The sequence below is a fragment of the Sturnira hondurensis genome, unplaced genomic scaffold, assembly GCF_014824575.4.
Source record: "Sturnira hondurensis isolate 20B ecotype Veracruz unplaced genomic scaffold, ASM1482457v3 Scaffold0022215, whole genome shotgun sequence".
Classification (NCBI taxonomy): domain Eukaryota; kingdom Metazoa; phylum Chordata; class Mammalia; order Chiroptera; family Phyllostomidae; genus Sturnira; species Sturnira hondurensis.
Window position 1 is genome coordinate 14,131,604 of NW_028094846.1, and position 22,609 is coordinate 14,154,212.

At 38.2% G+C, this 22,609-nt stretch overlaps 1 long non-coding RNA gene across 1 annotated transcript; it reads right to left on the reverse strand.

The window, feature by feature from the left end:
• Positions 1-1,630: 1,630 nt before the first annotated feature.
• LOC118979269 (uncharacterized) lies at positions 1,631-5,807 on the reverse strand. The gene is made up of 3 exons (XR_005064873.1): positions 5,794-5,807; positions 5,626-5,630; positions 1,631-1,744 (listed from the first exon to the last, which is right to left on the reverse strand). It is a non-coding gene; the product is annotated as an uncharacterized LOC118979269 (long non-coding RNA).
• Positions 5,808-22,609: the final 16,802 nt, after the last annotated feature.

The following is a 22,609-nucleotide window of genomic DNA, read 5'->3' on the forward strand; positions in this document are numbered from 1 at the left end:
TTGGCACTTAGTCTATTCAGTTCTGGACATGTTAGTTATTAAAATAAAACTATTCTAGGTAGGAAAAATGATTCTTACTATAAGAAGAAAGAGAGAAAGTATAGTACCTGCTAGATTCCAGCCAATTGGGTAGAACAAATGCAGGAAGCAATATATAAAGCAACAATGGGACAACTGGGGGAAAATGAGATGCTATTTCTTTAGCATAGAGCCATTTGAAACTTGCTGGTCCAAAGTAACAGGCACGGTATGGCTCTCTATAGCCTTACCAACAAATATCCTAAATGAGAAATAAAGTAATGAAGTAATGAAGTTGTGAAATTATGTATATATTTAAAAAATATATACTTATATAAATATTTATTTGTATATATATATATATATATATATATATAAATGTTTATATATATGTATATTTTCAACACTGACAATTCACAGTACTTTGGAAGTAGCCATTTGATAGCCTGGTATTGAATGCTGGCATGGTGACGTTTGGTAGTAAATAAAACGTGATGACCAGCCACACAGAGATTTTAGCAAACCCAACCTCTGATTGGACAAACAGTATAGTTAAGTGAGTAATGGGTAAGATGCAAACTTCCTGTGTTCAAATCCTGGTTCTGCCACTTACTATGTGTGTGACCCTGGGCAAATTTTGTAACTTTCGTGTGCCTTGGTTTCTCAATTTAAAATGAGATAATAACAATAGGATTCAGTTGACGATTTTAAATAAGATAATATATAAAAAAATGCTGCCATACACAAAGCACTCAATTAGTTTCTAGCATTTTTTTTACCTATCACACCTTGAGCAAATCCCTCTAAATCAATTTGTATAGCTCTAAATTTTAAATTCAATGGCTGCATATGAGACCATTGTGTAGCATATCCTCTACTGATGGAAATCCTCAGTTCTTTGCAATCCACACAATGATCATGAAATGAGTTGCTGTGACTCATGTGCTGAATCATTGAGGTGAGTCCTGTCATGTACGTACTGCGATGATTTAGAAAAATTAATGTACACTTGACAAGAGAAAGGAGACTTCTAGTAGCCCCTCCCAACCACACCTTTGGCAGTATCTTTTGGGTAATTAGTGACAGTCCCTGTAAGTTGTCTTCTGCTTTGGAGGTTGAAAATAAGGGGAGGGGACAGCGGATCAATAATTGGCCAATAGGAGAAGTAGTATATCTCTAATGCCAAGACCTCAATTTGCAGAGTAGAAACAGAAACCGTGTTTGTGGCATGAAACCTACTTATTTTTCCTTGATTGAATTGGAAAGATTTTTCTTGCTTCTTCAGGTCTTGTTTTCTATCACCTAGACCCAAAGTTCTATTGCATAGTATTCAGATAATCAAATCTACAGGCCAAATCTGTCTTCCAAATCTTCTGTCTTCTCTTATGTCCTTGGCACTGGAACACTTCCTCTTTTCCTGACATTCTTTCCTCAGCTGGGAGCATCCTCTCAACTACCTCCTTCGATATGGACTCAAAGGCCAGCTTCTTCAAGATCTTTCCTGTTTCCTGCTTCACTCTCAATAGAGATCTTCCCCTCCTCTCAACTCATTTCCTACATATACTCTCTTGTATGACTTCTCAAATGCTCTCTCTCTCTCTCTTTAGCATGCAAGCAGGGTTTATTAGTGATACATTCTCATAGAAGAGGAAAGGTCTTGCTGAGTGGGGTGAAAGGCAAGAGCTTGGGTGGCAAGAGCACCAGGCCCTTTGTCCTGAGGACTTATCTAGTTGGTCGGATGGGGGAGGGAAGAATTTACATTTTTTTAAGATTTTTATTTATTTACCCTTAGAGGAAAAGGGAAGGAGAGAAGGAGAGAAATATCAATGTATGGTTGCCTCTCATGTGTCCCCTGCTGGGAACTGGCCTGCAACCCAGGCATGTGCCCCAACAGGGAATCGAACTGCCATTGTGTGGTTCATGGGCCCGCACTCAATCCACTGAGCTACACCAGCCAGGGCTTCAAATGCTCTCTTTAAGCATAATGACAATATGATTGCATGTCTTATTCTCTTGGATAAGTTATAACTTGTTAAAAGCAAGGCATCTCTTACTCTTTACATGGGATTAGCATACTGCCTTTCATATATTTTATGCTCAGTAATGTTTAAATAAATGATTTAGGATTATAAACTAAAAAGGGTGTAAGGTAGTTGCACTTTTAGGTTAATACATATGAACACAAATAAGGGGAATATCATCACCCTGCTGAACTGATTGGGGATTTATGACTAATTAGCTGTGGTTACTAGTAACCATATGGAAAGTACGAAAAGTTATTTGGATTTTTGATATCCAAAAAATACTCAAATTAATTAATTCACTTAGAAAACAAGACATCAAAATAAATGTGTTTGGGTTAGATAAATGAATTCATTGAAATATCCTTTTTTATGTTAAAAATTTCAGAAAAATTTCCCAGGAATAGAATAGAATACTAAGGCCGTTTTATTTCTGGACCTGCCAAGACTGTTCATGTAATTCTTTCTTTGTTTCCATATTTTAACTGTTCATTAAGCACCTTATACCTAAGAGATTAGCCTCATACCTAAAATAATTCATACACACAATTCCCAGTAGGTGACACATTTCTTTTTGGAAAAAGAAGTGAATGTCTTTTGAGTAATGATACAATCATTGAAAGGGCAGCACCCTTTCTGTATCCTCACCTGAAGACATTTTTTTCATTGCTTTTAGAGACAGAAGAGAGAGAGGGAGGGAGAGAGAGAGACATCAATGTGAGAGAGAAGCATTGATTGCCTCTGGTTTGTGCCTGAAAAAGGTGGCATGTGGCACCCGGACCAGCGATTGAATCCTCAGCCTAAGTATGTGCCCTCCCTGGGAATCAAACCGGCAACCCTTCAGCCAGGGCCCGACACTCCAACCAACTGAGCCACACTGACCAAAGAGTGAGCACCACCATTTTTGATAAAATGCACATTTTATATTTGCCTATCATTTTAAGGTCTTATGTATCTTATTACTTGAACTATTTTATTTTTTATTGTATTTTCCTATTACCATGTAGTCCCTTTACACCCCCCCCCTGCAACCACCCCACTGTTGTCCATGTCCATGAGTCCTTTTACTTTTTGCTCGGTGCCTCCACCCCCTAACTTCCTCCCCCACTAGAGCTATCATCTTTCTGTCTATGAGTCTGTCTCTATTTTGCTTGTTAGTTCAGTTTGTTCCTTAGATTCCATATATGAGTGAAATTGTATGGTATTTATCTTTCTCTAACTGACTTATTTAAGATGCCTTTTCTAATAAATATTAAAAGAACAGGTGAGCCCTTCTTGGAGGGCATCTGTGCCCTTCTCTCAGGTATGTACTTAAAAAAAAAACAACAACTCTAGGAGTCCTCATGGCACTTGCAACTGGGAGAACAGCGGGCAGCAAAATCCCTGAACCTGTCTCCCAAGCCCGTTTTCTCTAACTTCCCAAGGAGTGAATTGTAGCCTGGCTTTGTTCATTTCTTTGCTGTATCACTTCCAGAGGGCCAAAGCAGCACCCCCCCCAGGCTCTCTCTCCTGTTGCTTCTTCTATCCTAAGCTCTTCCTTGTTTCACTGTCTTCAGATTTANTTCTTTGTTTCCATATTTTAACTGTTCATTAAGCACCTTATACCTAAGAGATTAGCCTCATACCTAAAATAATTCATACACACAATTCCCAGTAGGTGACTCATTTCTTTTTGGAAAAAGAAGTGAATGTCTTTTGAGTAATGATACAATCATTGAAAGGGCAGCACCCTTTCTGTATCCTCACCTGAAGACATTTTTTTTCATTGCTTTTAGAGACAGAAGAGAGAGAGGGAGGGAGAGAGAGAGAGACATCAATGTGAGAGAGAAGCATTGATTGCCTCTGGTTTGTGCCCGAAAAAGGTGGCATGTGGCACCTGGACCAGCGATTGAATCCTCAGCCTAAGTATGTGCCCTCCCTGGGAATCAAACCGGCAACCCTTCAGCCAGGGCCTGACACTCCAACCAACTGAGCCACACTGACCAAAGAGTGAGCACCACCGTTTTTTATAAAATGCACATTTTATATTTGCCTATCATTTTAAGGTCTTATGTATCTTATTACTTGAACTATTTTATTTTTTATTGTATTTTCCCATTACCATGTAGTCCCTTTACACCCCCTCCCTCTGCAACCACCCCACTGTTGTCCATGTCCATGAGTCCTTTGACTTTTTGCTCGGTGCCTCCACCCCCTAACTTCCTCCCCCACTAGAGCTATCATCTTTCTATCTATGAGTCTGTCTCTATTTTGCTTGTTAGTTCAGTTTGTTCCTTAGATTCCATATATGAGTGAAATTGTATGGTATTTATCTTTCTCTAACTGGCTTATTTAAGATGCCTTTTCTAATAAATATTAAAAGAACAGGTGAGCCCTTCTTGGAGGACATCTGTGCCCTTCTCTCAGGTATGTACTTAAAAAAAACAACAACTCTAGGAGTCCTCATGGCACTTGCAACTGGGAGAACAGCGGGCAGCAAAATCCCTGAACCTGTCTCCCAAGCCCATTTTCTCTAACTTCCCAAGGAGTGAATTGTAGCCTGGCTTTGTTCATTTCTTTGCTGTATCACTTCCAGAGGGCCAAAGCAGCACCCCCCCCCCAGGCTCTCTCTCCTGTTGCTTCTTCTATCCTAAGCTCTTCCTTGTTTCACTGTCTTCAGATTTAATAAATGTACTCCCCAAATTAAAAAATATATATATTAACAGAACCCAAAAGTTGGAGAATTATATTAAGTATGCAAACTCAGAACACGGAATCTTTTATATAGATATTAATTAAATGACTACTATTTGATTAAAAAATCATTCACGCCTGGAATGGGAGGTGCTAGACTGGACTGTGAAGTGCTTGAAGGCAAAGGTCATGTTCATATTTGTCTGAACTCCTGGTTTCTGATGTAATATCGCTGTTGAGTGAATGTTTGCTGACTCAACAATGCATGATTGATTAAGTAAATGAATGAATGGTATGTTTCCTTGCCAGCTCTAGAATCGGAAGTAACATACCTGTCAGTAGAGTAAAACAATAAGCTTCACCTTCAATTGTTAGACTCAAGTTAAATTTAGAATATGATAGGAGCTGATCCAATTAATGATCCAATGACATTTTATGCTGGACAATTAGTTCTAATAGGGAGAAATTTTACTCCTCTGCTGTACCTATCTTTCACTCCCAGCTATCCTAGGTGTTTAAAGGCTTGTTCCTACTTGGGCTTACCTTGACTTTTGGGCAACGATGATTCAGTTGGGCACCTCAGATGATTCAGAGGCGTGTGCTGGGCCTACGTAACCTATCATTTTTAGAATACCTTTTCCAGTTCTGACAGGGCCCAGCTTTGTCTAGAATGTGACTCTCCTCAAGATAAACTTCTTTATTGCACACGTAAAATTAATTTATAAAATTAATTTATAAAATGCGACAACCCCAGCATTGCTGTTAAACATGATGAGGATCAGTAAGGGGCCTTTCTTCTCCATTCCGTCACGTGAGCTAAACACAGTGTATGAAGTCTGTCATATTTTTACGTTAGAACTCTCATTATCACTGTCACTCATTAGTTGACACTTACTAGTTATCCACCATTTACATAGTCTTATATAAAGAACTGACAAAATAGAAGTCCTACTACTGAGGGGATTAGAATCTCATCAAGAATAGATGACATGACACAAAAAAGTGACAACAGCATATGTTTTCCTTTGTATTAAGTTCTAAATGAAGGTGCCTCAACTATTTCCTGTAATAAGGCAGCCACTGGGATGTGAGGTGCTACATCCGAGTGGGATCACTCTTATTAGTGTTGTGGGCATTTTTATGAGTAGCTGTTAAAATTTTTTTAAATTTATTTTATTTATTTATCTTTAGAGGGGAAGGAAAGGAGATAGAGAGAGAAATACCAATGTATGGTTACCTCTTGTGAGTCCCCTGCCGGGAAGTGGCCTGCAACCCAGGCATGTGCCCTGACTGGGAATCGAACTGTGATCCTCTGGTTCTCAGGGCCCCACTCAATCCACTGAGCTACACCAGCCAGGGCATAACATTTTTTTAAAATTGAATTTATTGTGGTAATATCGGTTAATAAAATCATATAGGTTTTAGGTGTATAATTCTATAATACATCATCTATACATTGTGTCATGTTCACCATCCCAAGTCAAGTCTCTTTCTACCACAATTTATCCCCCTCTTGATCTCCTCTACCTCCCTCCACCCTGAGCAGTCTTAATAGGTTGTCACAGCACTTATTTCCTGACCAAGGCTAGGAAGAGTCCTGCCACCTTGAGTATTGCCATCTGGATGCAAGAAGGGTCATTGGATAGAAGCCACCTCAAATTCTTAGTGTTTTATTTACAAACTCTCTGTTTCCGTTTTAAAAACAACTTATTGTTGTTTAGTTACAGTAGTCCAGCCTTTTTCCCATTGCTCAGCCCCACCCCCACCCCCACTGCCACGGCCACAGTCAATCCTCCCGCATTGTCCATACCCATGAGTTCTCTATTCATGTTCCTTTGCTTGCCCCTCCCCTTCTTTACCCCCTTACCCCCTCTCCCTACTCCTCTAGCAACTGTCAGTTTGGTTTTTTATTTCCAAGTTTCTGGTTCTATTTTGCTCATATTTTTTAAAATTAAGTTCCATTTATAGGTGAGATCATATGGTGTCTTTCACAGTCAGGCTTATTTCACTTAGCACAATATTCTCCAGTTCCATCCATGCTGTCATGAAGGGTGGGAGCGCCTTCCTTCTTTCTGCCCTGTAGTATTCCATTATGCAAATGTACCACCATTTTTTATTCACTTTCTTAAATCTCTATATATTTTCCTTTATTTCTTCTCATATCAGTGGAAGAGGTAAGCTCCTGATATTTACTTCCTCCACTCAGATTTTAGATCCCAGTATCCTTTTTCTTACAAAGATGTGAAAGCAAACAACCATGTCAAGAATGCTGATAGGTTAAGTAAGATGAAGATTGAATATTGACGATAAGGTTAAGCACCATGGAGTATGAAGGTGATCTGTGCTAGTTAAATTCTACTTACTTTAAGTTCTTGTTTTAGGTTACCTCTTTTGGGAAGTCTTCCAGGACCCTACAAAGGTAGATTAATAGCCTTTTAATATACAACATGTCACACCTGTCATTTTACACTCATCCTAAGATTTTGAGATTGCCCTTGTACTTATCCGTCTTATTCTCTAAATTATACATGCCCCAAAGGCAAAGATTTGAGTGAGGTCATCATTATTCCCTTGCAAAGAAACTGGCAGAGAGAAGAGGCAGTATTTGCCAAGTGAAACCTAATTGAATTATCTATTATTTGTGCCAAAAGGCCTCCCTGCCAAGGGTTTTTTGTTTTTGTTTTTCTTAAAGAGAGTGGATAACAGGGAGTAGTCAAGCCTAGAATGTGTAGTGACACATCCTTGGATGACAAAGACTAATATTTTTACCACATTTGGTTTAATTTTTATTCAGAACAGCTAGTTTCAGAGAAGTTTGTTAGTACAATCTAAAATGAGTTTCTAGTGGAATATTTAGGTGCGCCCACTACCTGGGGGTAGGATAATAACCCAAAGCCAGTAAAGTAAATTATTGAGCTGCTGACATTAGTTAGCCATGCCTACTTTAACAATACCTTATCAATGGAGAGCTTGTAATTTTCCTAAAGTTTTCAGGGAAGAGCTGTTAACAAAGGAAATGAGATGTACATACTTCAGTTTCATACACCTACTAGCTGAAAAGTTGTCCAAGGCTTCTTTGAAACCACATATTTCAGTTAAAATCTGGGCTTATAATTTGGTTTTCTTACTATTTCTAAATACTTATATAATTTTTAAAATATTTCCTTTGGAGTGGAAATATTTATAAAAATAGCCCTAGAACTATTACAATAGTACTTAAATTAGCAATTATGTGATAGTGTTACTGATAATTTTAAGATTAAGTAGTAATTATAGTGGTCTTATATGACACACTAGATCAGATGAATTTAACTGACATCTTATGAGCATTTGACCCCAAAACAGCAGAATGTGCATACTTTTCAAGTGCATGTGAAACATTTTCTAGGATAGACCACATGTTAGGACACAAAACAAGTCTCAATAAATTTAAGAAGATTGAAATCACAGCAAGCATCTTCTCTGGCAACAATGGCATGTAACTAGAACTCAATCACAATAAAAAACTGAAAAACACAACATGAGATCAAGGATGAAACCAAAAGTTGCCTTAAAACAAATAAAAATGGGAAAACAACAATCCAAAGTCTATGGGACACAATGAAAATAGCTTTAAGAGGGAGATTTGTTGCATTACAGGCTTATCTCAAGAAACTAGAAAAATATCTGATGTATGTTATCTAACTTTACACGAAAGGAACTAGGAAAAGAACAACAAAACTCAAAGTGAGTAGAAGAAAGGAAACAATAAAGATCGGAGCAGAAATAAATGAAATAATCTAAGAAAAAGAAAACAAAAGATCAATCAAACCAAGAGCTGGTTCTTTGAAAAGATAAACCAGATTGCCAAACATTTAACCAGACTCATCAAGAAAAAGAGAGAGAGGGCCCAATCAGAAAGGAAACAGAAGGAACAGATGCCACCAAAGAAATACAAAAGATTTTGAGAAAGTATTATGAATAATTATATACCGACAAGTTGAACAATCTGAAAAAAAGGATAAATTCCAAGAAATGTACAATCTTTCAAAAGTGAATCAGGAAAAATCAGATAATTGGAACTGAGAGATGACAACTAATGAAATTGAAATAATAATCAAAAAAGTGCCAACAAACAAAAGTGCTGGACTGGATGGCTTTCCAGGTGAATTTTACCAAACATTCAAAGAACTAACACCAATCCTTCTTAAACTCTTCCAAAAAATTCAAGAGGAGGGAAGACTCCCAAGCTCATACAACATAATCAAGTCATATTTATGCCAAGGATGCAAGGTTAGTACAATATCCACAAACCAATTAATGTGGTATACCACATAAATAAAATGAAGGATAAAAAGTCATATGATCATATCAATAGATGCCCAAAAAAGCTTTTTAATAAAATCCAGCACTCATTTATGCTAAAAACTTTCAGAAAAGTGGAAATAGAGGGACTATACCTCACCATAAAAAAAGCTATATATAACAAACCCACAGCAAACATCATACTCAATAGGTGAAAACTAACAACATTTCCTTTATGATCAGGAACAAGACAGGGATGTTTACTTTTACCACTCTATGCAATACAGTACTGGATGTCTTAGCCATAGCAATCAGACAAGAAGAAAAAATAAAAGGCTTTTGAATTGGAGAAGAAGATGTAAAACTGTCATTATTTGCAGATGACATGATACTGTATTTAGAGAATCCTAAAGATTCCACCAAAAAGCTACTAGAGCTGATTAATGAATTCAATAAAATAGCAGGATACAAAATGAATATCCAGGAATCGGTTGCATTTTTATACACCAATAATGAACTATCAAAAAAGGAAACTAAGAAAATAATCTCATTTACAATTGCATAAAAATACCTAGGAATATATTTAAGCAAGGGTGTAAAAGAACTGCATTTGGAAAATTATAAGACACTGAAGAAAGAAATTGAAGAAGACACAAGTAGGTAGAAGCATATACTGCATTTATAGGTAGGAAGAATTAACATCATTAAAATGTCCACACCCAAAGCAATCTATGGATTCAAGGCAATTCCTATCAAGATACCAATGGCATATTTCACAGAACTAGAAAATATACTCCAAAAATGTATATAGAATGACAAAAGACCCCAAGTATTCACAGTAATCTTGAGAAACAATAATTAAGTTGGAGCAATCATGATACCTGACATCAAACTATACTACAAGGCCACAGTAGTCAAAACAGCATGATAACTGGCATAAAAGCAGACACATAGATCAATGAAATAGAATAGAAAACTCAGATATAAACCCATGTCTACATGGTCAATTAATACTTGACAAAAGAGGCAAGAACATACAATGGAGTAAAGATAGTCTATTCAATAATAGTGTTGGGAGAATTGAACAGACACGTGCAAACAAATGAAACCAGAACACCTCCTTACCCCATACAGAAGAATAAACCCAAAATGGGTTAAAGACATAAATGTAAGACTCATAACCATAAATATCCTAGAAGAAAACATGGGCAATAAAATCTCAGGTATATCTTGTATCCATATTTTTTGATACATTTTCTCATGCAAGGGAAACAAAAGAAAAAATAAACAAATGGGGGGCTACATCAAATTAAAAATATTTTGCACAGCAAAGGGAACCATCGACAAAATGAAAAGGCAACCCACTGAATGGGAGAACATGTTTGCTGATGATACCTCTGATGAGGTGTTAATGTCCAAAATGTATAAAAACTTATAGAACCCAACACCAAAAATTAAACACTTGAATTAAAAAAAAATGGACTTGGGACTTGAATAGACACTTCTCAAAAAGGATATACAGATGGCCAATAGATATACCAGAAAGGTGCTCAATGTCAGTAATCACCAAAAATGCAAATGAAACCATGAGATATCACTTCATACCGTTCAGAATGGCTATTATCAATGAATCAATAAACAACAAGTGTGGACAAAGATGTGGAGAAAAGGGAACCCTCAGGCACTGTTGGTGGAAAGGCAGATTGGTGCAGCCACTCTGCAAATAATATGAAGTCTCCTTAAAAAATTAAAAATGGAGCTGCCTTATGACCCAGCAATTCCACTTCTAGGTATACAGCCCCCCCCAACCCCCCCAAACCTCACTGAAAGAATATATGCACCCTTATGTTCACTGTGGTGTTATTTACAATAGGCAGGATCTGGAAGCAGCCCAAGGGTCCATCAGTAGGTGAGGGGGTAAAAAGGCTGTGGTACATTTACACAACGGAATCCTACTCAGTCATAAAAAAGGAAATCCCACATTTTGTGACAGTATGGATGGACTTAGAGATCACTGTGCTAAGTGAAATAAGCCAGTCAGGGCAAGACAAATCCCATACGATTTCACTCATATGTGGAATGTAATGAACAAAATGCACTAACAGACTCGTACATACAGAGAACAGACTGACAGCTTTCAGAGAGGCGGGGCTTAGGGAGTGAGCTGGGTGGAAAAGGTGAAAGAACTAAGGAAAGGAAAGAAACTCAGAAAAAAACAACAAAAATGTGGTGGGTCATTTTATTTTATTTTACCTTTTATAGGGATATATTGTAGGTCATGTTAATTTTAAGAAAAGGAAATGCTGTATACTAATAATGAAAACTATTCTGACTATGTTTTTTGCGGGATGAATTGAAGATTAGTTACATTTATTTCCATGGACGAGAGCAGACCTTTAATTTTTAACTTTTATATAAGTTAACTTTTATGTATTTATTTATTTGGCTTTATTGTGGGCTCTTGTTATTGACCGTATCATTTCTCTACATGCTTTACTTTTTATTTAATTTTTCTATTATAGTTAATTTTTCAAATTTTATTTTGCAGTTATGATTTATATTCAAATGACTTCCGATTAGTTTTCAGTGGACTGCATAGTGGCTGGATGACCATATGCTTTACAAAGTGTCCCCTTGATATTTCCAGTACACACCTGGCACCGCACATACTTATCACAATGTCACTGACTATACTTCCTATGCTGTGCTTTACATCCCTGTGACTATTTCGTAACTGCCAATTTGTACTTCTAATCTTGTCCTCTCTTTCGCCCAGTCCCTCAGCCCCCATCCTCTCTAACAGCGGTCTGTCTGATCTTTGTACCTATGAATCTGTTTCCATTTTGTTTATTTATTTTGTTCTTTAGATTCCACATATAAGTAAAATCATACGGTATTTCCTGTTCTTCATTATGTTCAGGTTTACATTACAAATCTGTTTAATTATACCAATTTCTCTTGCTGATATCACTCATATATAGACATGAGCTATATATAACATCTAACATATATCTCATATATACTATATGATATATAAGGCCTAATAAAGCCTAATACATATTAGTAATGATTATGTTATTATGTTATTATATTTGAGTAACTTGTATGTAATTTGTATCCGTATATACATATACGCACACAGACACAAGTGTTAGGTGTCGTCAAAGAATTCCAGGGGCCAGTCACTCTAGCAAGACCAAAGAGGAGAGACTGGAGGACCAGTTGGAGGTATACACATACATTAAATATACAAAACTTGCTAGGTTGATCATAATCCCACAGTGTGACAAAAATAATAAACTACAAAAGCAAAAGTTCTCTAAAACTATTTAACAGTGGTTTGTAGAAGAACATCAGGAGTTATGACAAAGTCAAAAGATTCGGTTTTCAACACCAGATTGCCAGAAATTATCATCTGCCTGAATATTGGGCGCTTCAGAGAAATGACTTTGGTAGCTATATAGTTCTAGAGTTCATTCATAGTTTGTTCAACATTATCTGACCTCTTTGGGAACTTTGAGTAGTGCAATATCATTTTAGGTTTTTTTTAATATACTAGGGCGAATGTACTAGGAAATATTCACTTAAATGCATTGGTTTGAGCGTTAGAAATCCTTTTATGTTTTTGTAGTTACGTAGACTTCCTTAAAATCTCTATAGTAGGTTCTGGCTTCAGAATAGAATCTTTGATCATTCTACTTGGATGCGATTGGGAAACATTATCAGTAGAATCCACTTTAGGGTACACACTGCTTATATTGCTTTTCCTTGCTTCCCACGCCTTGGGTCCGGGACTCCTGCCATAGAGACAGAATGGCAACATTCACAAACCAAAACACAGACAGACAAAGCAAAATACCAGTCATGACAACACAAACTATGACTTTATTATCAGAGTTTATTCTACCCAACCTAAAGTGGCCTCTCTCTACCCTTCCTTCTTTTATTTTCTGTAGTTTTCTGTCAGGCTTGCTCCATCAAAATGATCTCATTGTCCCTGTGATCCTGCTACTGTCCTTTTCCCCCAGGACTGTTGCTTCTTAGGAAGATGTGACTTGTTCACTCCTTTGTCTTGTGTGCCCTGAATGTTCAGTGAATACAAGTTGGATAAATGAGGAAATAAATCACTAAATAAATCAATAAAGTGCTATTTACACGATCATTTCTTTCAAAATGCAATAGGCTTCTGTGACCATTCTAAAAACCAGTAAGATTTTGTAGTCATTTACACAGCAACCTCAAGGATTTTCACTTTTACGTCAGGTTATCCTCACTTTTCCCTACCTCCATTCCCAAATACCTCCCCACTTCCTTTTTGAACACACTCTCTAATAACCACATCTTTATACTAAGGTTTACATTACCAAGCTGTAAAATTAGACAGTATCTCAATTTCTCTTCCCCTATTTCTCTTTCCTCTCTGCCTTTCTTCCATCCCTACATGCTCCTGAATCATCTTTCTTCCACAGCAGGTAGCAAGCAGCTAAACACATATCTAAATAAACTTTTCAGAAAGGTACTAAATCCCACCCCTTGAGTGTGGGCTGCACTTACTGACTGGCTTCCAAAGAATGAAATTTGGGAAGAGGGGAAAGCAACATTAGAGTGGAAGAAATTGGTGAACGCTATGCTAAGGTTAATGTCAAGGCTAACATCCTCACTGATGTTGAGGTTGAGAGTGTGCACTCTTGTTATGTGATGAGGATGTCATTTCGCCTCTGTGGTAGTCTTCTCCTAAACCCACAGGCCCAATCTCACAGTGAAAAAAAACGCAGTCCCTCCAGAGTGAGGGACATTCTGTAAAATATCCTAATTTCCTCTCAAAACTGCCCAGGTCATCAGAAATAAGGCAAGACAAGCTGTAACCTACTAGAGACAACTAAAGAGGTGTAACGGCTCACTATAATGTGGGACCCTGGATGGGATCCTAAAACAAATAAACAAACAAACACACAGAAAAAAAACATTAGGAAAAAAAGCTAGTGAAATCGGAATGAAGTCTGGAGTTTAGTGGTAGCAGTATATCAGCGCTGGTTCTCGTGACAAATATACCATCACAGTCTAGGGTGTTAACAATTGGGGAAATTGGATGTGGTATATGTGGAAACTCTCTGAACTATCTTTGCAACTTTTATGTAAATTAAAACTCTTGTATAGTTTTTAAAAGATTGTGTTAAATAAAAGCTACTGAATTCTAGCTTGATGTCTCCTACAAGTTTGCAGAGATATATGGCAAAATACTACAACTTTTTAGAACCCTGTTTCTGTGGTAAATATAATTTAAAAGTCTGTTTTCTGGGGAGATAATAACGAGTATAAGAATCTGGTACACGTACCACAGTAAATGTCCTCTAATAATCAGCAAATTAAAAAATTCTACAAGGACTGTCATTTCTATGATCCAATGTCCTGTATGTTTAGCTAAATGTTGCCCTTTCTCTAGGAGCTCTTAGGTCATCAATAAAATCCCAAGTTAATATACCATTTTAATATTTTTAAAAACATTTTATTTATTTATCTTTATAGGGGAAGGGAAGGAGAGAGGGAGAGAAATATCAATGTATGGTTGCCTCTCGTGAGTCCCCTTCCGGGAACTGGCCTGCACTCCAGGCATGTGCCCTGACTGGGAATCGAACCGTGATCCGTTCGTTGGTTTGCAGGCCCGCGCTCAATCCACTGAGCTACGCCAGCCAGGGCTCCATTTTAATATTTTTGATACTTTCACATGCTAATCCCTCGTGCAGAGTATTAAATCAATGACTACGTCTATTGATGGGGAAAGAAGAAGGAGGGAATTGTTAGCTTTTCTTTATTGACTTCTCATTGTTCAATTTGCTACATGAACTTGTATTCTTTATGGAATATTTTAATTGATAAAAAGTAATATAGAATGATTATAGAAATGTCAGTCCAGACAAATTGATCATCAATAGATGTTATTCTGTTCATGCATATTAACTGTAGCCTGTTTTTAAAGGGAATTACACAATCAATTAATATTATAAAAAGAAAAGGAAAAATATTGTAGATGGAAAAGAAACAATTGCTTAAAACTCGCATTTATAGTTAAAGCTCCATCTGTGAATTAATTGACTGCATTTGTGGTATCCTAGCGTCACACAAGTTTGTAAGGTTTTGGACCTCTACTTTGGTCTTAGTTAATCAGTAATTTTCTTTTTCTTTTTCTTTTTGCTATGTTAGTTCTTTTTCAGTTATATTTTTTTTCCATTAGCAGGAGCGCTCCAAGGAATAATTATTTATGGTTTTGAAAGTTGCTGGCTTGGTATTATTTATATGCATTAACTGCTAAACACTCAGGGAATAGGTGCCCCAGGGAACTGGGGTAACTGTCCGTGCTGACCAACAGCAGGGATAAAATGTTTGACAAAGAGAACTTTCCACTTCGGCTTCCCTGGTAGGAAGTTTATTAGCCTTTACAACCACCATGATGTTAGGAATCAGCACTTATTAAAAACCACTTTGTGTAGAAACACTGCCAACTTCATGCCAACTGGAGACTGAAGGAACTCGTTTGCGCTGAGCATGAATGCGCTTTGTCGTCAGTGAAGTCACCTTTAGGCTTCTGCTTAGGAGTGACTATGGTCATGAACTAGTTCACCAGAGAGCTAAGGCAGGCAGCCAGGAGTGGCTAAACATTTCCAGGGTGTTTGAGAGTCTAGGTGAAAGGGTTTGCTCATCACCGGGTGTTTCAGAAGTGAGAGGTATTGACCATATCATACAGCAGCCAGGCTTCAATCTGAAAGCAAATGGTACTGTGTTCTGTCTGGCAGAAGTGAAAATATATTACCTTTCTCTAGACATCAGTTATAAGAAAGTTGTGTACATAATATAACTATGAAATGGACTATATTTGAGTTTCAGCATTGCAGTAATTGGGGGACATCATTAATGCTTTTTAAGTTTCATTTACCTTATCTCTAGTAAATGGGGAAAATACAGCACATCTCACAGATCCCTGAAAAGGGAATAAAAAACAATGTATATTAAAATGTTTTTTAAAACGTAAAGCACATGTTGGATCTTTTTCTTGAAATATTGTCTGGCAGGTATAGGAGAAGGAGGGGAGATTGCTCTTTCATCTTCTCTTTTCCCTGCTTTTGCCACCTAATCCATGTGTATAATACCAATGAAAAGATTGCTAATTTGTCTTAATCATGAATAAAACCACTCATTGTTAGTCTCTTCTAAGAAAATCGAAACAAATGACTCAGTAGAAACCCCTATGTTTTCACTATTTCCTTTGGTATATAAAAACTGAGGGTTTGCAAAGTCCCTGGGTTATAAATATTTAACTTAATACAAGGCATTTGGATTGGTATTCCATTAAACATGTCTGCAAAATGGGTGCCAAACTGGACTTTTATTACACATTCATTTTTGCCATTTGGATCTCAGAATATAAACCCAAACTCCTGTTTTCGATGTATGTATGCATGTCTGTGTATGTCTATGTGGGTTTCAGTGTTTTAAAAGTATTTGATACTTAGCAGATTTTTCCCCAAGTAGATGTTCATCAACCATGTCCAAGAGTTTGTACTTATCATGATTAAACTTGCTTAAAGAACATCACTTATGATGGAAAACAGGTATCGTTACTGTAAAAAGAAATGTATAAATTCCCTTTGAAAAATATAATTCTTTAGACCTGATGAGAACTTACAGACTTTATTGAGGGTTATGCTAGTCACCACTTCTGGTGGCTTTATTTAGCAAAAGTTCCAGGTAAGTAAAATGTTTGAATGTGAATTAACTCAGATTTTGTCTGCATCACCCCATTCATTATACATGAGTGACTTTTTCCTCTTAAGTGCTGAATACTGTTGAGGAAAGAGTGAAGATAGGGAAGAGATAAAGTGGAGTTGCTTTCACAGTGAGGCTGAAATGATTCAGGCCATGAAGGCTGAGACAAGAGGAAAGACTCTTCTTACTCTGGCCTGAGAACCGAAACTTTCTGAACTTTTCAGTCTGTGTCAGCACATGGATATACACCTGGACACATGCTAGGCCTCCAGACAGCCCTCTAAACAGCCAGTAGAGAGACTCACGTGTCCAGACAGCCAGACACCCATCACCCAGACTGCTCAATGAGTGACTGATAACAATCTCGGTTACCAGTCAGCATGCAGGGCTGATTATTCTCAAGAAGGAGCTTTTGACTGTAAGAACTTTTAACTTTTCTGTCTTCTTGGGCACACTTCTGGGGTTGTGCTTAGCTGTGTTCAAAGTCTGTGAACTTTAAGAACCTTCCGTAAACGTGTTTCATTCATTTCTAGCCAAAGCCTCCGGCTCCTTTTGAGTTCGTTCCACCCAGTCCATTCATCAGTCGCAGACCAAGTCCTTGTATTCCTTTTGTTTGTGTTTTGCCTTTCCAATGTAGATGAGTTGTGTGCATTTTTTCTTGTTGATAAAAATAGAGAAGGGACATTTCAAAACATCAGAGTCCTACAATATATAGCTGAGATATGTGTGTAAAGTACTGCACTAAAATTGTTCACAGTCATTAGTAAATGTGTATTTATTAACTGCTAAGTTACCAAATTCATGCCACTCAGCTTGCTGACTAATAAGAAATCAGCACTTTTAATAAGCATTATGGTATTTTCTGATGTGGTCATAAAATAGTCGTCAGGTGTCCACATGCCCAAGGTGAGTGCTTGTTGGTACCTCCCAAATTCTTGAACCACCTTTACTTCCCTGGGGCAAATATGAGTTAAGGGTTAGAAATATAGAGGATAGCAACATGATTGAAATTTTGAATCTCCTTGCTTTGTCTCTTCAGAAATTGAAACCAAGCTGTGGATTCTCGTTTGACAAGTTGAATGATGCCATTCAGGGAACTGACTATGAGTGTGGTGTCAAAATCAAGTTCTAGTTGAAATCAAAGATTTAAAAACTAGGAACTCCCTGAGAAAATTACTTGGTTGCTATAGCACACTGAAAATTTCAAGCAATGTATTGATTTCCTAAGATCTACTGAATTGTGTGTGGCAATAAGAAATTGCCTGGCTTAAGAAATATGATATTTCAACTTAAAATCCATACCCTTTAGTTTTAAGTATTAGAAGGTAGGCTCAGCACTGTTCTCATTGCTCCCAGGAAAGAAGAGTTATGTAAAGCATGAATCCTATCCTTAAATACCAGCTTCAAACAGAAAACACATGAGTGCTACAAGAAAGTAATTAAGGCCCTGGCTGGAGTAGCTCAGTGGATTGAGCATGGACCTGCAAAGCAAAGGATCGCGGTTCGATTCCCAGTCAGGGCACATGCCTGGGTTGCAGGCCAGTTCCCACTGGGGGACACATGAGAGGCAGCCACACATTGATATTTCTCTCCCTCTCTCCTTCCCTTCCCCTCTCTCTGAAAATAAATAAATAAAATTTAAAAAAAGTAATTAAGGCTAAAATTACATACTTATCCCTTAAGAACAAGCAGGTTTTAAGCAATTGAAAAATACATATGGGAGACTATCAAAAAGAGTTTCCTGAAAAAGTAGAGCCTTAAAGAGGGTCTTAAAGAGTGAGTAAAAGTCAGTGGTTCTCAACCCTGTCTATACATTTGAGTTGTCTAAGGATTCTTCAAAAACTAGTTGTGCCCCACCCTCAGAAATTCTGATTTTATTGGCCTGTGGTGGGGCCCAGGACAGTTTAATAAAACTCTCAGGTGATTTTAATGTGCTTGCAGGGTTGAGAACCTTGATGAAGGAAAAAAAAAGCAAAAGGGAAAGTAAAAGTTTAAGACCATGTGTCAACTGATTCACCTTTACTCACTTAATATAAATATTTATTGAATGTCTACTCAATGCTAGTCATTTTACTAGGTGATGGGTCAAACTAAAATGCTTGGAATTTTTCATCAAGTAAAGAGGTTCATGTATAAACAAGTTATTACAATATTTTCTGAGAGATATGTATGTACATATATGATCTTTCTCTACATATGTACGTATAGTCATATCCTGTGCTTCATAGCACATTATAGGACAAGGATTTTGTTATTGCTGTTGTCACTTAGAGCTCTGCTTCTTAAACTTGCATGCAGATTGGGATCATCTGGAGAACTTTATAAAATATTTCTTTATTGCTTTCTGGGTTCCATACCCAGATATTCTGATTTGATTGGCTTTGGAATCAGAATTCAAAACAAAACCCAAACCCCCAAACCTCCCTAGGTTAGTTCAATACACAGTATTGAAATCAAAGGACTGGCCTAACAGAAGTCAAAGGTGCATTTGGGAGTCAAGTTGAATTGCTGGGCGTAACAAGACTTGGTGAAGCCTTGAATTCTAGGCTGAGGATTCGGGAATCTCTACACTGAACGACTGGCTGTCCTTGAAGGTTCTCTGTGATCCAATGAAAGGGAAATTTTTAGAACTGTTCTCTGGCCCCAAAAAACCCCCACCCCCAAACCAGAATAGAATGTGGGAGAATATTCCTGAGGGCAATTTATCATTAGGCACAGTAGCCACAGTGCTTAGGGTCCCAAGAACAGATTTCAATTTCTTTTCAACTTAGGTCAAAGGAAAAGTTTTAATATGAGTAAAGACAAAAGCTAGAGACCGTATACATGGAATGGAGTTATTTTAACCAAGCTGCTAAAATTACTAACTTCATGAAGTTTGAAGTATGTGTACAACATATAGTTTGTACAACAAACTGTATTCTTATTCTAACTAGCCTGGGAACGTCAACTGTTAAAAAATGTTCCATCCTATATTAATACCTGGATACCTCTGGGCCTCCACCTAAACCTCCTAATTACCCCCTGAGGCAACTGCCCAACCCTGAAGGACTCACCAGTACATCCACCTGACATTCGTTATCCAAACCACGGGGACTGACTGGATCTCCTGACTGGATCGTGAACAAGTTTAGTGCAGTACTTTACACACATATCTCAGCTACATATTTTGTAGGACTCTGACATTTTGAAATGTCCCTTCTCTACTTTTATCAACGAGAAAAAATGCACACACCTCATCTACATTGGAAAGGCAAAACACAAACAAAAGGAATACAAGGACTTGGTCTGCCACTGATGAATGGACTGGGTGGAACGAACTCAAAAGGAGCCTGAGGCTTTGGCTAGAAATGAGTGAAACAGGTTTACGGAAGGTTCTTAAAGTTCACAGACTTTGAACACAGCTAAGCACAACCCCAGAAGTGTGCCCAAGAAGTCAGAAAAGTTAAAAGTTTTAACTTGGAACGCCTGATGTCCCTCAGCCTGACTGCCTGATGTCTGACTGATGACCATCTGGACCCATCTCAGGGCTAAGGGTACAGAACTGATTATCCTCCAGAATGCATTTTTTTCTATATGAACTTTTACCGTTCCCCCCACTCTTTGGAACACTTCCATGTTTTCCCCTAGCCATGTCCCCAGTTACCCACTGAGCCGCGCCAGCCAGGGCTGCTCCGAGACCCTGAATACATCCTTCTTATTTATTTCTAGCAAAGCTTCCAGACTTTTTTATCAGTTGGCTTGAAAAATATGACTGTTAAAGAAGACACAAAGGCCCCAGCAAGGAACCACCACTTCCTGAACTCTTATCTTGAATACCACTTCATGTAGTTCAGCCTATGTTGCGTCTATTGTTCGAAGAAGTGTACACCAGCAATGGCCACACACCTAAAGAAAGGTGAAGAATGTAAACGAATCATTCTCAAAAGTCTACATTAACTGCTGTTCGTAGATTTTTTTGCTCACTGAGTCATCTGTTTATATTTAAAATATTTGTCCTTTACCTCTGGTCTGATCAGACTAAATATTTGGTGGGTCATTTGTATTTTCCAGGAAGCACCACATTCCAAAAGGCGATTTCAGCTGAGGAACTTGTGTACAGGCTGGTTCTATTAAAGAAAGGGGAATATTTGAGTTATTTTTAACCCAGGGGCTGGTTATTTTTAATCTAGCCCCTAAGGAGAGCTGACATTCCTTGTAAAATGGTCCAGTTCACTTGACTGTTGTCATCAATTTGCTAGTGTCACCCGTGCAGAAGTTATGCAGTAGCTTTGTGACAGTGGACATAGCTTTGGGTCAAAAGTGGTCACCTCGGAAAAGTGGTTACTAAACTGAGATGGAGAAGGAAGGCAGTGGCATTTGTTCATCTGAGTTGAGAGTTTTATGCTTGCTGTAGAAAGGTCTGGAGGAGGAAATAATGGAAGAATGGATCAGGCAAAAAGGTACGAAAGGAAAAAATGAAAAACGTAAGGGGAAAATCATGCAAAGCGAAATAAGCCAGTCAGAGAAAGACAAATACCATATGACTTCACTCCCGTGTGGAATCTAATGAGCAAACTAAACTAGCAAGAAAAATGAGGACAGACTTGTGGGTGGAGAGCAGATGACAGCTAGTTGGGGTCGGGGGAGGTTCGGGGTGGGAGGGATTGAGCAAAAAGGAAAAAGGACTCATGGTCATGGACGACAGTGTGGTGATTGCTGGAGGGAAGAGGGTGTAAGGGGATGAAGTGGTCATGGGAAAAATATGATAAGGATTAAATCTAAAGAAAAACACAGGAAAGATTTGGAAGCTCCTAAGCAAGTCCACTTGGACACGAGCTCCGTGTGACAGGCGGTGTGTCATTGTCATCATGGAGTTAGTGGACCTTTAGGTTCCAGGGGAAATTCGGTATCACATCGGCTCTGAGAACGCCAGGACATTTGTAGGCTGACTTGAAATAAGTGCGTAAGGACATTGTTTGAAGTGAGCTCCAGAGAAGATTAAAAACAGTCCGTGACCCCAAAAGACACGGTATGATAATGAATGGTGCCAGGAGAGGCAGGGGGGGAGTGGTGGATGCAATGGGCTCGTTGGCACAGTATTGTGTATCAGTGAGGTGAGAAATCAGGGTATTCTTTGTGTTAAAGGGACATTATTAACTTTCTGTGTTCATAGAAAGGGAATGAAACAGAGATAGAGACAGAGAATTCGAGCTAATAGTTACCCTGGAGCTCAGGACACCACGCATCCCATTGTTCAAGTGGACAGAGAAGCATGATGCAGTGGTTAGGAGCGCAGACTGCGGGCAGACTGCTGTTCTCGGATGGTGGTGCAGGGGTGACATATGGGGTCTCCTTCCGGGTCGGAATTAAATGAGTGAACACAAACAAAATGCTTAGGGCGATTGGCTGACCTCTACGAACTGCTCACCAAATGCTAGCGATGTTCATTTTCGTTGCAGAAACTGGGGTGTTGCATGAGCAGGTGTGCACTGACTGATCTCCCCATCTCCACTGCACCAATAAGTGTGTCAACCCCAGTATGCTGACCTTATTGGGGTTGGCACACCAGTTAAGTAACAGAGCTTCCAGTCTTTGTCCCATTTTTGCTTTTTACGTTCGGGGGGCGGTTTTGGTGGTTTTCTGGTTCCTTGTACCGTTTTATTAAATCATGTATTAGAAAAATAGTTGAATCCTTGTTTGATAAACCCTTAACTTTATTCTAAAGACTATTTTGAAGCCATTATACTTGTATCAGTGGAAAAATCGACCAAAGCAACCGGTGCACTGAAACCCCTGGGTGTGACATGGCCTCGACAACTCAGCTTTCTTCACTTGGGCCCCTGGCAACTGGCAGCCGACGGGCCCCTTCTGGG